Source organism: Mus caroli, chromosome 4, assembly GCF_900094665.2.
Source record: "Mus caroli chromosome 4, CAROLI_EIJ_v1.1, whole genome shotgun sequence".
In the NCBI taxonomy this organism is placed as follows: domain Eukaryota; kingdom Metazoa; phylum Chordata; class Mammalia; order Rodentia; family Muridae; genus Mus; species Mus caroli.
In genome coordinates, this window is record NC_034573.1 from 74,161,328 (window position 1) to 74,182,495 (window position 21,168).

The window sequence follows — 21,168 nt, forward strand, 5'->3', positions numbered from 1 at the left end:
TGCTCCTCCAGTGCCTGACAGAGTGCTCCTCCAGTGCCCCACAGACTGCTCCTCCAGTGCCTGACAGAGTGCTCCTTCAGTGCCCCACACAATGCTCCTCCAGTGCCTGACAGAGTGCTCCTTCAGTGCCCCACACAATGCTCCACCAGTGTCTGACAGAGTGCTCCTTCAGTGCCTGACAGAATGATCCTCCAGTGCCTGACAGAGTGCTCCTCCAGTGCCTGACAGAGTGCTCCTCCAGTGCCTGACAGAGTACTCCTTCAGTGCCCCACACAATGCTCCACCAGTGTCTGACAGAGTGCTCCTTCAGTGCCCCACAGAATGATCCTCCAGTGCCTGACAGAGTGCTCCTTCAGTGCCTGACAGAGTGCTCCTCCAGTGCCTGACAGAGTGCTCCTCCAGTGCCTGACAGAGTGTTCCTTCAGTGTCCTACAAACTGTTCGCCCATCTTCCAGACAAGGACAGTGCAAGATCATCACACAGTCACAGAGCCCTTAAGTGGGGGGGTAAGTTGGACTTGAAATCCCCTCTGCCTGATTTGCAAGTCTACACTCTATCACGCTGGCCCTACTTATTTAGACAGGGCTCACTATGCAGTCCAGACTGCCCTTAATCTTATTATGTAGTCCTCAAGCTCTTAATCCAATTCCCTCAGCCTACCAAGGATAAGAAATATGAACCTCTGAACTCATCTTCTATCTCCTATTTTCTATATTGTCCTGAATATACTTGGTAGAGGTATCGATTTTTTTAAAAGAGAATGTATGAGATGGTGTATTAAGGTACAACTACCTCTATAAAATAAGAGGATATAAAATCCATTGTAGGTAGAAATTGAAAGATATAAACTTGTAAGAACCACAAAACTGCATATTTATAAAAAACTATTTCCATGGATTTTACAAAACTGTTCACAGTGAATCATGGTCAGGCCAGAGGGGAGAGAAGAAAGCGCTGGAGTGCTGCATTCTTCTTTAGTTTTGCATCTTGACTAAGTACATCTAGACTTCCAGAATGAACAAATATAAACATAATGCCTACTCAAATTTGAGCTACAGGAAAATTACTACTTTCTTAGTGTGTGTGTGCGTATGTATGTGTGTGTAGATATATCTCCAGTGATATCTGTACTAAAATCTAAAATTCAAGTTTAACTGATCATTTTATTGACAATCTGGTTATCTTTGTATTTGCTTAGGGATACTAATACTAAAACATCATTTATAATCTTAGGCCTATGTGTTTTCTGTTAACTTCTATTATGAAGTTTGTTGATCCTTAATAAGTCTCTGAAGACTTTCCCTGTGACCATTTCATTGCCCAACAATGGGTTGATAACACTATTTTTTTTTTTCTGCAAGGAATGAAAGATAAACTGAATATTTGGTTTTGTTTGAGCAAGTACTAACTGGCCATTTTGCTCTCTGGCAAGCTGTTCTGGAAGTATGCAGGCACACACTTACGCGATTCAAACAGTAAATCATCCTAAATACACAGATCTCACAGCAACTGGCAAAGAAACAAACCAACACAACAACAACAAAACAACTGCTTCGCTCTAGCACTTTAGTTTGCTCTCTGTTTGCTGTGAAAACACCATGACCAAAGGTAATCTGGAGAGAAAGAAGGGGTTTATTTCATTTTGTAGGTTATAGTCCATCATGAAGGAAAGTCGGCAGACCTGGAACCCAGGCCATGGAGGGATGCTGCCCACTGGCTTGTTCTTCCTGGCTCACGCAGCTGGCTCTCACACAATATAGAACCACCGGGCCCACTGGCATCGATCATCAAGCAAACAAACAAACACTCTATGGGCTTGCTACAGACCAGTTTGACAAAGGCAATTTTACAACTGAGGTACTTTTTTGCCTGCTTTTCCCTAGTCTGTCAAATTGATGACCCCAAAACAAAAAAAAAGTCTAACCAGCACAGACAGAAAAAATTCTGAGGAGAAGCTGCAGGAAATGCTCACACTTTTATAGTTATTATACTCAATTCTTACTACAGCATAAGTAAATATAAGATAGTAAAATCTCATCAAGGTAGCTCAGCATCTGTCACTGAATTTAAATTTAGCCTCTGTCCCCTTCACAGCTAGCCTCAGCACTTCCTGAAGCTAGCAGACAAAAGCCAGGATATAATGTCTCATGGGTAGTCTGTCATAGCTGCAAGTGTTTGTGATGGCAAAATGGACACTTTCATTAATAATTCCTACTTTGGGTAACACTACTGAACTGCCGTCTCCAAAGCAGGGACGCAGCACAGCATCTACCCACACCACAGCTGCCCAGTAGTTGCAAGCACACTTTGACTAGCATCTCCTCCTTTGAACTGTCTCCCTCATTTTTTAGGCCCTGATCAAAAAAGCATTCCTGAATGCAAGTTTATTTTCACATTCACAGTTATAAATCCTTCCGGATTCCTACAATAAGTGCAGAATTTATTAATTCTAAACTTACTCCAAAGTCAAAGAAACTTAACTTCCTAAGTACTTCACATGCTGATCAATATTATCTCCGCTTGGCAAACTTGTGCTACCTTTGTAGGGCTGTGAGTTAAATTATCTCTCAAAAGTGAAAATACGGATTAGAGGAAGGTTTTGGTTTTTACTGATTCAGTCACAGTGTGCTCATATGACTGGAATGCTGTCAAGTGACACAAACAGAGAAATGAGAAATGAGGACAGTATAACAATCCAATGCTTAGTGAATGGAAGACACAGTAATCAGCAACAACAAAAAGAAAAAACAGAAATGTAAAGGGGTGATCCCAAGGCCACAGTGAGAAGTCAGAAAAAGCTTCCCAGAGCTACAGACCCCATACCCCTCACAGACTCCTAAAAAATGGGCAGGAGTTAGAGCTGATGGTGAGTGTGCAGTGTGGCAAGGCAGTATACATGGCACCTTCTGAATACAGAACTTTCTTACCTCTGACAGACATGATGAAGCTAGGGATAAGGACACTCCAAATTACTAAGGAACCTGAATACAAAAGTTTGGATTCTATTTAAAGTTTAATTTGGTCAAGTATGTAATATGATCAGATTGTATTTCAGGTCAATGACCTGTGATGGTATAAAAGATATGCAAAATGCAAGGGAAACTGGAAATGAGATCATGCAAGAGGGATGTTCAGAATACAGAAGAAAGTAAAAATAAATGAGAGTGAAAGACAGATCATGAGTCGGTAAGGAGCTAAAGCCACAATGAGCTAAAGCGCACAAGAGAAAGCAAGTACGATACAGATTCCAGCATTCCTACATGGGGTACTAGGGAGGTGACCCATAGTACACTGTAACTGACTTCTGACACACACCAGAAGAGGGCATCCGATCCCATGACAGATGGTTGTGAGCCACCATGTGGTTGCTGGGAATTAAACTCAGAACAGCAATCAGTGCTCTTAACCGCTGAGCCATCTCTCCAGCCCAACAGCTACATTTTTAAACATTAATACAAACAGGTATACTTTATCGTGAGAAGTTCTTTAAAATATTGCATTTTAAAATTGGTTTGCTTTAAATATATGAACATCACATAAGATGAATGTTATCTTTCTTTGACAGGACTACTGATGGGTTCTAAAAATACATAGATCCAACTGGATCAGATTTTTATGGGCAGTTGGTTGTGTTGAATGTCTGTACCAGTCTACTTAATTTTTGACTTCATTTAGACTGAATATAGTCCCTGGACTTTCCAAAATCCAGAACTGTTCAGAGGATAAATTCCTATCGTCTCAGTCATGAGCTTATAGTATTTATTAGATAGTTGCTCATATAGTACTTATTAATAAACAGGTATGGTAGCCTCAAGTCAAGGAATATCTACCAGGAATTTGTCTTTCCTTCTTTCAAGGAAGCTAAACTCTACTTTTTTGTAAGTAGATCAGTGAGTGTATAAATACTTACAGATAAAATGGTTCAGTGTTTGGGACTTGTTTCCATGACAATGATTAAGGAAATGCTAGAGAAGCAGAGAAACAAGCCCGGCCATGAGCTGACTGGCTAGACTCCACCCTTCACCTTGCCTTCACGTATTATTTGATCATGTATTATTTGAAATTTTTCATAGTAAGAATTAAAAAAATAAGAGATTGGCAACAATTGTAAAAATATTAACAATATCTGCTTTGGGAGAACTGACTGGTTGTTTGTTTAATTTTAATTACAGTACTTTTCAAATCTTCTCTACTTATTGGAGAAAAAAAATGTTACTTGAAGCTACTAAACTGTAAATGTCATCACCATTGGTGAGTTCCCACACACATATAATTTCATTCAGTCTGCGTGACTTAATTCCAGCCAGACTAAAACAATTTGTTTTCCTCCTGTGAGTATTGTGTCCCCTTCTAAGGACTAAAGGAAGCATCCACACTTTGGTCTTCTTTCTTCTTGAGCTTCATGTTGTCTATGAATTATATCATGGGTATTCCAAGCTTTGGAGCTAATATCCACTTATCAGTGAATGCATACCATGTGTGTTTTTTTGTGACTGGGTTACCTCACTCAGGATGATATTTTCTAGTCATCCATTTGTCTAAGAATTTCATGAATTCATTGTTTTAATAGCTGAGTAGTACTCCATTGTGTAAATGTACCACATTTTTTGTATCCATTCCTCTGTTGAAGGACATCTGGGTTCTTTCCAGCTTCTGGCTATTATTAATAAGGCTGCTATGAACATAGTGAAGCATGTGTCCTTGTTATATGTTAGAGCATCTTTTGGGTGGAATGGAATAGCTGGATCCTCATGTAGTACTATGTCCAAGAGCTCCTGTCTAAAAAAAATATAGGGACAAAGTGTAGAGCAGAGACTGAAGGAAAGGCCATCCAGAGACTGCCCCACGTGGGGATCCATCCATATACAGGTACCAAACACAGACACTATGACAGATGCCAAGAAATGCTTGCTAACAGGAGCCTGTTATAGCTTTCTCCTGAGAGGCTCTGCCAGAGCCTGACAAATACAGACGTGGATGCTTGTAGCCAACCATTGGACTTAGCACTGGGTCCCCAATAGAGGAGTTAGAGAAAGGACTGAAAAGGGAAGGGTCTCATTCCCAAGATAACTCATGCAGTTGCAAACATCTGAATTCTGTAAAAAAAAAAAAAAAAAAAAAAAAAAAAAAAAAAAAAAAGAAGGGAAGGGAAGGGAAGGGAAGGGAAGGGAAGGGAAGGGACTATTGGACTTAGCACTGGGTCCCCAATAGAGGAGTTAGAGAAAGGACTGAAGGAGCTGAAAGGGTTTGCAACCCTATAGGAAGAACAACAATATCAACCAACCAGACTCTCCCAGAGATCCCAGGGACTAAACGACCAACCAGAGAGTACACATGGAAGGACCCATGGCTCCATCTCCATATGTAGCAAAGGATGGCCTTGTCTGCCATCAATAGGAGAAGCCCTTGGTCCTGTGAAGGCTCCATTCCCCAGTGCAGGGGAATACTAGGGCAGTAGGTGGGAGTAGGTGGGTGGGAGGGAGAGCACCCTTATGAAAGCAGGGATATGGGAGAGGCAGGGCCCGGAGAACCAGGAAAGGGGATAACATTTGAAATGTAAGTACATAAAACATCCAATAAAATAACAATGGTATTATATCCTTTCATTTCTTAGGACTGCTACTCTATTCACTTCCTTAGTTTTAAAACTTCCTCTCTTTTTAGAGGGACAAAGATCCCATGGTGATGAAAAATATGTAGAAAATTCAAGTTTAAACATTTTATTAGTTATGAATATATTTATATAACAAATACATTCAAACTAACAAACATTCCTTAACTTTGCTTTAATTTTCAAAATTACTTTGAAGTGGGCTTTGAAAGTTACTTTTACTTATTTTATCCTTTTCCTTTTATTTTTTGTGTATGTGTGTTTGGTCTATATGTATGTCCACATTCATTTTGTAGATGGCTACCTAAAGGGGTATTCATACCCCTTCAGAAACGTATGTGTTTCCTTCCTAAATTACAGATACCCCAAAACACAAAAATACTGTTTTTATAGATTTGAATCTACTTCCTGAGTTACACATTTAAATTATGATTTGTAATTTTTTTAGTTAAATTCTTTTATTCTCTGCTTGTAATCTACTCTGATGTCAATTCTAGAGTTAGAAAAAAACTTCAAAACACACGTAGCTGAGAGACACATGCTCACTGTGGTTGGTCCACATAAACCAGTGGTTTCTAGGTCTGTGGCTTAGAGCTGTTGCCATCCTTCAAGTATCAAATTGGTGGAACATTTTTAAAGAGTACTAGATAAATCAAATCTGCTTTAGTTATTCTAGTATTTTATGCCTTCCCTTCTCCACTTTCATCAAGTTGTTGTTATTGTTAAGAATCCAAAATAAATATTAAAATTCGGTTCTGATACCTTGTCTTTGGCACTTGTCTCTCTTGTGTTCTACCCACAGGCCTAGATGACAGGACCCTTCTCCAGAGTCAACTCCCCTCAGCATACTGACTCAGGAAATGGTGCTTCTAATGGAAATTTACTCTCTTCTGTTCTCTTACTCCTTAGTGAAAGTCAAGGGAATTTGGATTGTTGGGCAGTTTGCCCCTGTTCAGAACCTCATTTTCAGTGTTAATGGCCAAGATACCAGATGCCACACATATTTCTTGGACAGAGCCAGGCAGAGGGATTCCTCCAAGGGTGGCTCTGGCAAATTAACACATCAATAAGAGGAGATTCTAGATCCAGCCCCGGCCCCACAAAACAACTCACTTGGGCCACTGTTTTCTTGGGAGCCCTCAAACCCACAGAAGGATAAACTCTGTGTTACAGAATCCTCAGGTGTAATTCCTATACTGGAAATTAATTCTCTAGAGAAGTTACTTCTGGCGCTCGCTGTTTGTCCTTTTGCCTGCCTGGAACAAGACAATTCCCCAATGAACTGAGCACATTGTGTCCTTGGTGCTTATAAAACGCATGGAGACTCAAGCATCCCCATGGACACAGAACCTTGGCAGGCAGTTGGTTTGCAAGAGTTCACAGTTGCAGGAGGAGGGGCTGGTACTGAAGATGTCTGTCATTCCTTGGCTGCCTACTCGGTCACAGGATTTCCATTGAGTTGGTGAGATGGGAGAGCCAATCCTGAGGCAGAACAATATGTGGCTTTGTCAACTCTAACAGAGACATTCCTCAGTGGAGTTCTAACAGGTAGAGAATAGAGACAAACTTCTCTGAAAAACACTATGGAATTAGGACAGAGGGAGAGGCAAGGTGCTCTCTAACAACCTCAAGTTTATACAATTCTTCCAATGTCATTTTCTACGGTACCTTTTAGCTCTTAAGACTAAATCTATTTCAAACATTCTCCATTATTTTCCCAAGTGGTTCTCCAGTTCTTGCATCTTTCCTACAGAAATCATCAAGGGTGTCCTCTGTCACTTCGCCTACGTAGTTACCCTGAGCTATAAAACACTGCACGTAATTAGGTATTTTTATCCTTCCTCATCAATCAGCGCTTCTAAATTCAGTGTGTGGCTGCCATGATTTCCCTTCGCTGAATCTGGATAGGAGTAAAGAGAAAGTTTGCAAGTTAATTTAAGAAAAGACAGGCTCATATTGCTGATCAGAAGTTGTCTGGTAAGAAAACAACACCCTAGAGCTAGAGTTAATGTGGCCCTTTTCTCTCCCATGCTATGCTTTTGGTGACTAATGGCTTGGTTGAGTTCCAGGTCTGCTTAGAGAAAAGCGGGGACTGTGAGGGAGTTGAGCTGTTTCCAGTGAGCATACCCCACTTTCTAAGGCCATTCTCTACTGTGGTTTCCATGGAGTACTTCAAAACCCTTAAATTTAGCTGATGTAAGGCAACAACTATTTCTTTCATAATTATTAATGATGAATTATTTTAAAATAGTAAAATAGTTTAATCTCAAAGCTTGCTAACACCAGATTTTATAGACACAGAAGTACAATCCTAGAGATTTTACCGGAGCCATCATTATGTTCCTAGAGATACTGAAATCACATATGAAGATTTTACATAATTAAATAGCAAAACTTATTTAAAATTAATTTGATTACAAATGAGTTTGGAAATGGAACAAAAGTAAATAAGGAAGAAAGATCAAAGTCTTTGTCATATTCTGCATAATTTTTGTGATTGAGAAAAGTAGCCTGGCTCCTCAAACACAATCTACCATCAAATACTCCCTTAGATATATTACCACTGAAATATCTAAGATGTAGGTAGAGTTGTAATCTACAAATGAAGGCAACAATCAATCTATTTGGAGCTTTTGAAATACATGTTCACTAATCGCAGCTAATGCAATTGCATTGTGCAGGGCATGGTGCTGCAGACCATTAGTCCCAGTGCTTCGGAGGCAGAGGCAGGTAGAACTCTTGTGTTTGAAGACAGCTTGGTCTACATGGAGAGCTCCAGGATACCCAGGGCTACACAGAGAAACCTGCCTTGAGAAACCCACAAACAAATTTTTACCTAAGTATTACTTGCAGCAAAATTGTGCCTAAGTATTACCTGCCTTTACATCTACTGTAATGACTCATCCTGAGAACAAAACAATATGCACATATTTTTAATGTATACAACTGAACTATCTATGAAATATGAATAGTATATCCCTTTTCCCTTGAGCCAATGACATGTATTCTTCACAGATGCTTTTAGAGCCTCCCATTTTCAGATAAGACAGGGGGTCAGGAAGTCCGTGTTTTCTCTGTGCAGACAGCCTATATGCAACAGAGCCAACATGTAGATAGATCCAACCTGGGAATCCACAGATCAAAGGCAAGGGAGTCCCCAGCACCAACTCCCTGTGCTGGCTTCTAACAGTAATGATGTAGGACAAGCAACAGTTATACGTTTTCAGATTAAATAGCTCAGGTAGCTGGGCTTTCCAAGGTTCATAGTTGCTTTCTTAGATAATTCTCTTGAATAAACACATCACGTTCTTAGTTATGTGACCCTAGGTTGAGTACTTTCCTCTTTGAGTTGTTCTAACCACTTGGCAAAATCAGCTATCTTTAACATTTGCAAATGCCTACAAGCAATAGACATGCAAAACTACTTTGATTACTAATTTGTATTCGATGTAATGTCCATATATTAATCTCTGTATTTTTGTATTTCCAACAGCTATCACAATAAGTCCCTAATTTAATCGAAGTTACTCATTTCTAGAGTAAGAACAGTAAACTACCCCATTATTACTGATGTGGCAAAGCAAAAAGTTTCATGACACCTTTCCCAGTTACCGAAAACTCTTTTTTGTATAAGTATGGGGTGTGTGTGTGCGCGCGCACGTCTTCACATGGATGTAAGAGTGCATTTGTGCCTATGTATTTAGAGGCCTGAAGTTGATGTTAGCCACCATCCCTGACAGATCTCTGCTTTTTTTTTTTTAATTGACACAAGGTCTCTACCTGAACCCAGAGTTCATGGACCCCCGACTAGTCTACCTAGTCAATCCTGCCTCTGGCTCCCAGTTGTCAGACTAAGGAGACCTGCAATCTGGCCTGAAGTGTGTACATAGGTTCTGAGCATCCCAACCCTGACCCTCGTTCTTGGATGAAAGGACGTTATCCACTGAGTCATCTCCTCAGCCAGGGACACTTTTTATACTACCTACAGTCCTAAAAATCATCTCCCGCCCCAGAGGGGTTGAAAGAAGTAGAACTCAACCTGACAAATTCCAAATTGAAAAATTTAGTCTTAGTAGTGACACATAAAGTGTCATTAACCAGAGAGATTAATGGAAAGAGCTTAATTCTGACTTAATACAGCAAGACTCGGAGAAGCAACTGCAGGTGGGAAGGAAGAGCTTGTGATAAAGTGAATAAGCTGAAAAGCGCAGAAAGACGCATGGAGGAAAGCATGTAGCTTGACTGTCAGAAAAAAAAGTCAGCACTTAAAGATGTTACAGAGGCGTCAGACATTTTTATTACAATATTCATCGTATGAAATAAACTGATGTTATTGGTTGCTTTAGAAAATCAACCACAAAATAAAACTATACATATTAATCTAGAAATGTAGACATTGACACAAATTAACAAGTCCAAAACTGACGACTGTATGACTTCATCAAGCATTAACTAATCACTGAAACCTTCCTAGATATGAGGCATATGGAGATTTAGCAACAGGACGAGCTCAGAATCCAGGTTTTCCATTCTCCTTCAAATGAGGGCTTCACTCCATCTCACCCTCCACTCCTCCTCTTTTCTTTTGGTATTCCAACATAACACAGAGAATCTAACTTTCTTTTCCTATTATTGTTTTGACAAGATACTCCAAAAGACAACTCAAGAGAGAATGGTTTCTTTCAGTTCACATTTCAAGGGTTCGTTCCACCCTGGCAAAGCAGTCAAAGCAATAGGAGTGTGAAGCAGGTGACTATGGTATGATGGCTAGAAACTCAGAAAGCAAAGAGCATAATCAATGCCTGTGCCCAGGCTCAGAAAGCAAAGAGCATCAATGCCTGAGCCCAGGCTCAGAAAGCAAAGAGCATCACTGCCTGCGCTCAAAACCCAAGAGTGTTTTTACATCTTGTCAAGCTGCCAGCTAGCAGTAGTCATCCATAGGCTTTCTTCATGCTGGAAAAGCACTCTAGCTACCTCCTCACCATCAGATAAAAGAAGACACCAGTGTCATTCAGTGTGATCAGGCATGAAGCTTTGTTTCTAACAGTTTTTAATGACAGAATAACTCTTAAACATAACAGTACATTTTTAAGTGCTCGTGTCTCCAACCTTAAGCCTCTTGCTTTCCCATGTGCACATTTTGCATCTCCTTTTTCTTCACAAACAATTTAGGGACCTGTGTTTACATATTTTCACATCTAATTTCAATCTTCTTAAAATTAAAGATGAATACTCAAACTGTATAAAAATCTTCATTTGCCTGGCATGGCGACTGCAAGCACAAGAATGGCAGAGAATAAGGACACAAGCCTACCATCTGAGTCCGAACAGAATGGATGACCCAGCATCATACTGTGATGCACTAAGCACCCAACATCATTATCAGGAATCAATAGGACTCTGAAGATGAGACACATCAACCCCTCCCTGGAGGATGGACAGAGAAAAGAAGGGATCCGGAAGAAGGAACATAATTTCTTGCTGAGGAATGGATACAGAAAATGTGGTACATTTACACAATGGGGTACTACTCAGCTATTAAAAACAATGAATTTATGAAATTCTTAGGCAAATAGATGGAACTAGAAAATATCATCTCGAGTGAGGTAACCCAATAACAAAAGAACACACATGGTATGCACTCACTGATAAGTGGATATTAGCCCAGAAACTCAGAATGCCCAAGATACAATTTGCAAAACACACGAAACTCAAGAAGAAGGAAGACCAAAGTGTGGATACTTCAATCCTTCTTAGAAAGGGGAACAAAATACCCATGAGAGGAATTGCAGAGACAGAGTGTAGAGCAGAGACTGAAGAAATGAACATCCAGAGACTGCCCCACCTGGGGATCTATCCCATAAACAACCACCAAACCCAGACACTGTGGATGCCAACAAGAGCTTGCTGACAGGAGCCTGATATAGCTGTCTCCTGAGAGGCTCTGCCAGTGCCTGACAAATACAGAAGTGGATGCTCACAGCCATCCATTAGACAGAGCGCAGGGTTCCCAATGAAGGAGCTAGAGAAAGTACCGAAGGAGATCAAGGGGTTTGCAGCCACATAGAAGAAGAAAGCAGTGTTTTTATTACACTTTCAAGAATGGGTCAGAAAGTAGAAACAAACACATAAAGACTAAAATTGACCCAGCTGGACAGGTGCCATATACCTGTGCTCCAAGCACTTGTAAGGCTGAGGAAGGACAATCCCAGTCTGGCATGATACCATTTCTCAAAAGACCAAAGACAAAACAATCCAAGAAAGGCTCAAAGGGAGCAGCCAGCAGAATACTCTGTCCAGGCACAATGAAGCCACCTCTTTTGACTGCATCTTCCACACAGCTTAGATGCATGATTTAAAGCGCTATGTTTACCAACATGGTAGCCAGGAGCCAGCGTATCTCTTTGGCTTCTGAAATACAGCAAATTCTATATGATTATTTTATATTCTGCGTATAAAATATAGCAATGACTGTAGAGACTTTTTTAAAAAAAGGAAGACAAATACTTCATCTGTAGTTCATATTTTATTTCATAATTAAATAATATTTTGAATAAATGATACTGTACAAAATACACTGTTAAAATAAATTTCCTCTATTTTGCATCTCTCTTTTCTGGGGATCCTAGGAATTTTTAAAGTTATGTATTTTAGATGGTTCTGGGTTAAGAGCACTCTTTGCTCTTGCATAGCACTAGGTTTCTGTTCCCAGCACCCTTATCAGTTGGCTCACAACTACCTGTCACTCCAGTTCCAGAAGACTAGAACACCTTCTTCCGGCCTCTGCATGAGCCCACACAAACCTGCATATGCACATGCACTTAACACACGTGCAGGAGCACACACACACACACACACACACACCTTTATAATTACATACGTCTTCTACCTTTCTGTTGGAAAGGCCTGATCTAGAATAAAATAGGTTTTTAGTTCATCCTGTCTCTAATTCTTGGTATATTCAATGGTCTTAATTGGAACATTTACAGACTACCTATTATTTGTATAATCCTAACAACAAATTACACCTTTACTGGTTAAAGCCTTACATATTCCTATTGTATGTTTTTAATATGGAATTACAGATAATTCTAACAAAATGATTTTTAAAATACTAAAAATATGCACACACATGAAAAGAATTTTGACAGGGAGTCTGGAAATAAAGCACAAAGTTCACTTTACTATGAATATACAATAAATAATATATGTAATATGAATATATGCTATGCTCAGAGGAAGTATTTCTTGAATTATTTATTCTGACTTATTCACCTGATAATATCAAAAGTTAAGGATCTTGGATCCTTTTATTTTAAAATTCCCAGTAGTATTTTTTTGAAACATCTAATAAAATAAAACTGAAATTCTATGACTTCCCAAAAGTAGCCTAACTTTAAGAAGACTGAAGACTCACTGCCAAATAAAAAAGTCTGATGCACATTAAAATACAGGAATCAGAATCCACTATCCTAAGGTCTATTGTGATATGGAGGTAAAGAGAACCAGAAGACACAGACATTTTCCTTAATGCTTCCTTTCTAACCCAAGTGGGACATAAAGTTACTGTTTATATATATATATATATATATATATATATATATATATATATATATATAGTGTGTGTGTGTGTGCATATATATATGTATATGTACATATATATATATATATATATATTCTTTGTTACTAGTAAAGATGTTACTAGCCTTTCCCATGCCCATAAAATCAAAACAATTCCTACTGTACACACCAGAAACACATATACCCAAACACACACACACAGACACACACACACACACACACACACACTTGCCGCCTATCTGTCACCTCAGACTAACCACTTAAGGTATTCATTTCTATGTGGCCTTCTTGCAAGTAAAATTAGAAGAATTGATTTTATGTGTTTGACCTTTTTGCCAGTAAATCTATCTTTTGTTGTTTTAATTTATAGTTCTCAACTGTAGAATCTAATTGGTTCTATAGCAAAAACTTCTACTCATCCACAAAATTAAGAATAAATATACTGTAATTGAATAATGAAAATACAAAAGAATCCTAAGCCATTAAAGCCTTAATTGTATATCTATGTTCAGTGAACTAGTAGAGAGCAATGAACAGAACTAAGTTGTAACTATAAGTTTAAATTACTTTAGTTTGAACTCAAAAATAATTATATAGAGAAAAAGCTATAGCCTTCTGTATAATCAGTCTATTCAGTTTAGTCAAGATCTGTTTATGCCAGCTCATCTGCAGTGATAGAGAGCACACTGCTGGTCCCTGAAGAAGGGGCATGGGTAGGCAAGGGAGGCAGAAAAGAAATAAAAGGGCCATAAGGAAACTTTTTAGGGCAACAAATATGTTAAATGGCCCTATGCCTCCCTAAGAAAACAAGAACCTCCTGGGTTGAACAAATATTCATGCTAGAAAACAATAATTCAGTCCCAGATGATCTATCATGTTGTCTCCAATCAGCTACAAGAAAGACTAAAACGTTTGCCGACTTAGCCTGATCCACTCTATACTCAACCTTCACAATAAGCAATGCTGTACATGTGTGCATGTATCTACACCTGTATCAGTGTATGTACATGTCCCTGTGTGTGCTTGCATATGTGAGTGAGTTACATGAGCCTGTAGGAACCAGAGGTATACATCAGGTGTTTTCCTTTATCACTCTCTGTATTGGAAACACAGTCTCTCCTGAATTTAAGAGTTGCTTTAGCTAGCTGGCCAATAAGCTGCAGGGAGCCTCCTATCTCCACCCCCTCTACCCTTGACTGAATGTAGGGCCCTGCTATTGTCTTTTGCATGCATGGTGGGGATCTCCACCTTTGATTCCCATGACTACAGGGCAATCAGCTCATCAACTCAGTACCCCAAAAAAACTGTGACCATTGTAGAGAAAGAGAAGGGGGACCAGGAAACACTACTAAAGTCTTCACAGGTACACAATCTGACACTCTCTCTCTCTCTCTCTCTCTCTCTCTCTCTCTCACACACACACACACACACACACACACACACACACAAAACCTTTTCCATTTATATCTATTACCCTTCAAAAGAAATTATGAAAGCTACAAATATATAAATGATAATTAATAGAAGCTAAGATCCATCCACTATATAATCAAAACTAATAATGGTAAATATTCACCAGAACCTAATTGTTTTACATTAAAATGTGTGTGTGAGTATGTGAATGTGTATGTGAATGTGTATGTGAATGTGTGTGTGAGTGTTCATGTGAGTGTGTTTGTGTGTTTGTGAATGTGAGTGTGCATGTGAGTGTGTGTGTGTGAGGGTGTGACTGTGTGTGTGACTGTGTGTATTATGAGAGTGTGAGTGTGTGTGTGTATGTGTGTGTGTGAGTATGTAAGTGTGTGAGTGTGTGTGTGAGTGAGAATGTGTGTGACTGTGTATGTATGTGTGTGTGACTGTGTGTGACTGTGTAAGTGTGTGTGTGACTGTGTGTGTGTGTGTATGTATGAATGTGTATGAGTGTGTGTGAGTGTGTGTGAGTGTGTGTGAGTGTGTGTGCACTTAGTTTACTGTATGTGCTTTTCATCTTTCTTACAAATGTTTCCTTTCTCACTTTTTCTTCATGCATTTATTTACAATATCTTAGACCTAGAGATAAAAAATGTTTTATAAGAATAATAAATAAAGATAAGAATTCTCTAAACCCAACAAGTCTAAATATATGAAGGACAGGAAGGAAAGAAAATGTCAGAACCTTGTCTCCATTTCCTCTGCTACTGCACTGGTTTTTCTTCACCCAGATGGCCAGGACTGGAAGAATGGCTTTTGCTTGTCTCTAAGTCATCTGGCTACATATGATTTTTAATCTTCTATTTTTTTTCTAAAAGGGGGAAATTTTCAAAATGGAAAAAGTTTATGACAAAAATTGGGCCATAAAACACACATGGGACATAGTTTCTAAATCAATGAAATAGTACTAGGTATAGTAGTGTGCTTCTACACAATCCTAGAACCTCAGAGGTGGAGGCAGAGGAATGAGGAGTTCAAGGCCAGCCTCAGTTACATAGTGAATCAGAGGCCAGCTGAGGCTACATCAGACCCTGCTTCAAGAAGCAGAAAGTTAATTAATTAAACAAAGTGTGTTGTTTTAATCAAACATACAAATCACCATGTTTACATTAATATTTTCTTCTTTAACGAATCTGTTTTACTATTTTTAAGGCTTAGAAATATTTTAAGAAAATTATGCTTTTATAAAACACTAGAAAGAACTAAAGTTCTATCTATCTTCTAAAAGGAAAAAGGCCTTAGATATACAGTGCCCAGTGAACACTTACAGAAAGCAGTAGGTCTTGGGCCAGAGATAAAATAGCCTTTCCTCAAATAGCAGTCTCCCTTTCTTACCAAGCATCATATTACCGCAACAATGCTTAGACTACCCAGCAGCCCCCTCTCTGACCTCTCTCCTTTACCCCAGGCCAACCTATTCTTCTGGTTCTAATCAGCTTACAGGCTGGGTTTCTCCAAGAACTTTCTTATAGGATAAGGAATGCATCTTCTTCCTACAAACTCATGGGAAATCCAAATCCTTAGCACCTAAGCATATGACTATATTTGGAGAGTTTCTTTAAAGAAATAATTAAGGTTAAATGGGGTAATCAGTGGCCTTAATCTAATGAGACCAGGCATCCTCTTCGGAAGAAAATAGGTCAACACACAAAAAGAAACAAACAGGAAAGAAATACAGAGATGTCATCATCTACAAGGTAAAGACACAGATACCAAGCAACCAAATGCCACACTTGTTGATTGCTGTCCCCTGGGAACCAAGGCTATCACTTCCCATTATCACCAGCACATACATTATAGTTCTCCAGCTGTCAAGTCCATTACACCAGACTGGGAATGAGATGCCGTTTACTGCACACACAGTGGCTGGGGAAGCAAGCAATGGGTAGATACCAGAGAGTTTGAAAGTATATAACAGGAGAGACTGGGCTGCCTTGAAGGGACTACTGGTAAAACACAAGGACATTTGGATGACTTTTGAGATCACAGACAGAATGACAAACACTGGGAAAACCAAAACTCTGCCTACACATCCATACTTCCTACCCCTTCCCCTTCATCACCTACACACTTCCCCTTGACCCAAACCTTCAATTCTACTCTAGAAAAATACAAAATGACATCCCCTCTAATTCCCGCCACCCACCTCCTTCCCAATCATTTCACCTACAGGTCTATGCTCTCTTCTTAATGAGAAACACTAACTTGCGTTAACAGCAGCCCCAACAGCAAAACTATTATCACTTCATCATGTCCAGCAACCTAAGACCCTTTGGCTGCTTTTTTTTTTTTTTAATGAATCTCAAGACCACATACAAGACCTTTCTATTCTCCCCTCCCCTGTGATCAGTGAAGACAACAAGCTTCCAGAAAACTGTTTTGTATTTATTTTGTATGCCTACTTCTGACTCATCCCCAGACCTTCCAGTACCTAACCCAATGCAACAAGTCTCCAAAGCTCCCAATTACCACCTACTATCTACCTTAGATATTGAAGGCACCTGGTTAATTAGCAGTGATTTCTCCTCCCCACTTTTCCTCCCAGGGAGCCCTCCTAAAATTATATAACTAATTACAATATAACAATATAGTTTCTCAAATTTGTGTAAATACTGCTCAGTAAGCAAAGCTTAAACTTAAAAGAGAAAAATACCTTTCTTATCAGCAAACTGATGCTTGAAACAATGTAACTATACCCAAGGATAGTTACAGCCTAGTTATACCTAAGGTCAAATGTCTATTTTTACAAACCCACTGAAGCCAGACACATCCCTTGGACAATCTTGAATTCACTAAGAACTCATCTGTTTCTTCATTCTTTAGTGTAGATCTTTCTCTGGAGATGGGGCATTTACAGTATTTGGAGTCATATCCAGTCCAGTATGTTAACTCTGCCTTAAAGAATCTGAAGAAATTCAGAGGATGTTAGCCATATTATAAATGTAAAAAGTGGAGCCAACCGCAACTCAACTCAGTCAAATCTATGAGGATAGACTTAGGATGTAATATGCAGAATGGTCTTTCTCTAGCTCAGGTTGGTTACCTTTGCAGCAACTCACTGTTGCTCAGAAGATTCTAGACCCCCTCGTCTTACCTCCAGAACACATATCCAGGATTTCATTTGTAAACCATTTTGCGTACTTTAGTTAAATGTTGAAAGTGCTAACCAGCACTGAATCAATGCAAATTTGCATTTCTGAAATTATCTCTCTAAGTACCTTCCAACCTGCAGCAAAGTATGATGTATAGAAAGCCTTTACTCCCTCAAGGTGTTCCCTATTTAAAAAGCATCTGAAATGCAAAGACACCCCTAGGAATTCAGTGGATCATTTTCTGGGTGACAGAATTTGGAGCACCCTAAAAACAAACTTAACTCCCTCACCAAGCCACCATCAGGGATCTGTGGTAAAATTAGAACGTGGTAAAGGAAGAAAGAAAACCAGAAGAAACTAGAAGAATCCAAGGAAGAAAGGAACGCATGAAAGACACTGCACACATATGCACTATTATCAATATGCTGAAAAAAAGTCCCATCAAGTTTTGCTTATTTTTTTTTAAATGGGGTGAGGAAGATAAGACAAATTACAGAGCTTTCCTCTATCCATAATAGCCCAGGTGCACTTTTCCAAAACTTTATATTAGAACTTGAAATCAAAAGCGTTCAAAGTTTAATTTTATTAGAGTTTTAAATGTAATTGCTATCCTGGATTCTATCAGCCTCTAAATCCGTAATATACTACATTGGATAATTTGATCTTTATAAAATCTTCATCATCTCTTAACAAGTTCTATATGCAAAAACCTCCCAAACCCCTAGAACCAATCCCCCCTCTGTTCCCAGATTATTAATTTATGAAGGGCATCCTAAACGAGGGTCTATGGATACACAAAGGTGATGTCAACTGCACAGCTGTCCTACAGCACAGGATGGGGTGGCCTGGGCTCAGTTCTCAGATTCATCCCCTCAGGACACTAAAACAATACTGAGAGGAGTTTTCCCTCTGGCTAGTGAAGTCGCGGTCCTCTTATCTGATGCTACAAGGAAACCCCAACCTTCGCCCGCAGGCCTGCGTATCCTCGGCGTCCTCCCCCCCCCCGCCCCCCCGCAGAGCAGCCCCCTCGCGCCCGCCCCGGCTGCCACCGCCCCCTCCTCCTCCTCTCCGCCGCCTATGACCCGGGAAGGAACTGCCCAGTCCCCGAGCCCCTGGAGAATAGCAGCCCAGAGAGCACCATCGCGCCCCACGAAGCAGGGCTCTGACACAAAGCGCCTCCCGCACGCTCCCCCACCCTCACCAGGCCCGGGCCCTCCCGCACTCCCCGGGCCCGCGCACAGCAACAGGCGCGCAGGCCGCGGGGAGAGCTCGGCGGGGAGCGCGCAGCCGGGGAAACTTCCAGAGTCCCGGGGGCAGGGCTCGGGCGGGGCCGCTTACCCGGCTCGGCGGCCTGGCGGGGACTCCCGGGGTGGGCAGAGCGCTCAGCTCCTCTCCGCTGCAGTCGCGGCCCTCGGAGTGCCGCCTGGCGCGAACGCTCACGCGTGGCCCGAGAACCGGAGCCCACGGCCGGCCAGCCTTGCTGCGCGCGGACCAGGCTCCCGGAGGCCGCGGGGCTGCGGGAAGCCGTGACGCCGGCGGGGCGCGCTGGCCAATCAGGGGCGCGGCCCAGCCGCCGCCGGGATGGAACGACCGGCGCACGGGCCGGGGCCGGCGTGGGTGACGGACAAGCGCGAAGGCGGCGGGGCGTGGGGCAGGCTCCTAAATGTGACTTCCAAAGGAAATGCCTTTTTTTAAGTATAGCATTTCACAAATATTGGAGCGGGAAATACTTGCACTCCAGTGTTGCTGATATTTTATCAAAAACTTGAATTTGGGCTAGGAATGTAGTTTTTGTGTTTTATGCAGTCTCTAGTTGCAGTTCTCCTAGTTCTTGGTGAGGACTGCCCTCTGCATTCGTGGCCTCTTGAGAAAAGAGGTGGTCAAGGGAAGTCCTTTTTTGAGAAGTTACTTAGCACATCAAGACGCATTCTTAGCCTGCTGAGACAATTAAAAGAAAAAAAGCAGCAAACTCCGGGAAAGAGCTCAGAGTTGTCTGCTGCTGGGAATTGGGGTGGGGCGGGGAAAAATGCCCCTTTTCCTTTTGTGACTTTTACAATTGTCTTTCTGTTGACCTCAGCTCTGGAGTCCCACAATCTATCCCCAACCCCACACCCATTAAAGAAAATACAGTTTGCTCGCTCTCTTTTTTTCTAAGTCTAATATTAGAGTGTACAATTTAAAACTCGCAGACTTTAAAATACTTACAAGAATTGCGTTGTAATTTTATTTTATCTAATAAAAAGCGATTTGCGTTTCTCTAACATTTACTAAATATTAAAGGAGGAAGCACGTGAAATGCACAAGAATGAAAGTGTTACTTTTCAATGAAAATTTTTGCTTGCTAATGTGAGTTGATTAAAGTGGATTCAGTGTCTTGGGTGGAGACAACACAGGGCCCAAACCTTCAATTCCCTTGGTTCCGCAAATATGAATCAGCATAGATTTGACATGCAGGAAAATGCGAACTCTGACTGGATGTCTTCAGAATGTGTGGCTATGAGTCAGTTCTAGGATTTTTGAAAATGAAGATGTGGTTAGTCTGAGGGACAGTTCATCCCATCTTCTCTTCCTCTTACAGTGCATTTATGGGAATCTGTTCTGTCAGGCCTCCCATCTTAAAACCAAAACCAAAGGTAAAGAGAAGGGGCTAGGGTTAGGGGTAGGGATGGAGAGGCTCTATCCACAATTCTGTCTCTACCCAGTGTGTTCTTGATCACAGCTGCGGAAGAGACCCTTACTTCTGGGCCAGTCACTGCTCTGACAGTTGTCTTGGTAAAGGTACAGGCCTTCTACTGCCTAAACTCATGGGATGTATTTCTCATCTCATAGTTTGTACTAGCTGGTTTTGTGTGTCATCTTGACACAAGCTGGAGTTATCACAGCAAAAAGAGCCTCCCTTGAGGAAATGACTCCATGAGACCCAGCTGTAAGGCATTTATTTTCTCAATTAGTAATCAAGTGGGGAGGACCCATTGTGGGTGGTGTCATCCCTGGGCTGGTAATCCTGGGTTCTATATGAAAGCAAGCTGAGCAATCCAGGGGAAGCAAGCCAGTAAATATCATCCCTCCATGGCCTCTGCATCAGCTCCTGCTTCCTGACCTGCTTGAGTTCCAGTCCTGACTTCCTTTGGTCATGAACAGCAATGTAGAAAGTCTAAGCTGAATAAATCCTTTCCACCACAACTTGCTCCTTGGTCATGATGTTTTGTGCAGGAATAGAAACCCTGACTAAGACATAGTTTATGTTTTCTCATGCGTTCACAGAGGCTGTATAGAATCAGTGTTAGGACTCCTAAGCAAGAGCTAGACTTCAAAGCTTCCTTGTTTTCAAGTAGACCTGCAGGTCCTGGGGCATCCCTGTCTTTGCCATCTTTGAATACTGGAGTTCCTCAAGATTCAGTTATGAATCTTCTT

At 40.8% G+C, this 21,168-nt stretch overlaps 1 protein-coding gene across 7 annotated transcripts in view; it reads right to left on the reverse strand.

Annotated features, from left to right (window-relative positions):
* The window catches only part of Mpdz (multiple PDZ domain crumbs cell polarity complex component), a 147,230-nt gene extending 127,953 nt beyond the window's left edge, over positions 1 to 19,277 (reverse strand). For all 7 annotated transcript variants that reach the window (XM_029476873.1, XM_029476875.1, XM_021161144.2 and 4 more), the window contains exon 1: positions 19,093 to 19,277. The gene's annotated coding sequence lies outside the window, so the exon portion shown is untranslated. The remainder of the gene's footprint in view (positions 1 to 19,092) is intronic.
* Between the last annotated feature and the right edge of the window lie 1,891 nt (positions 19,278 to 21,168).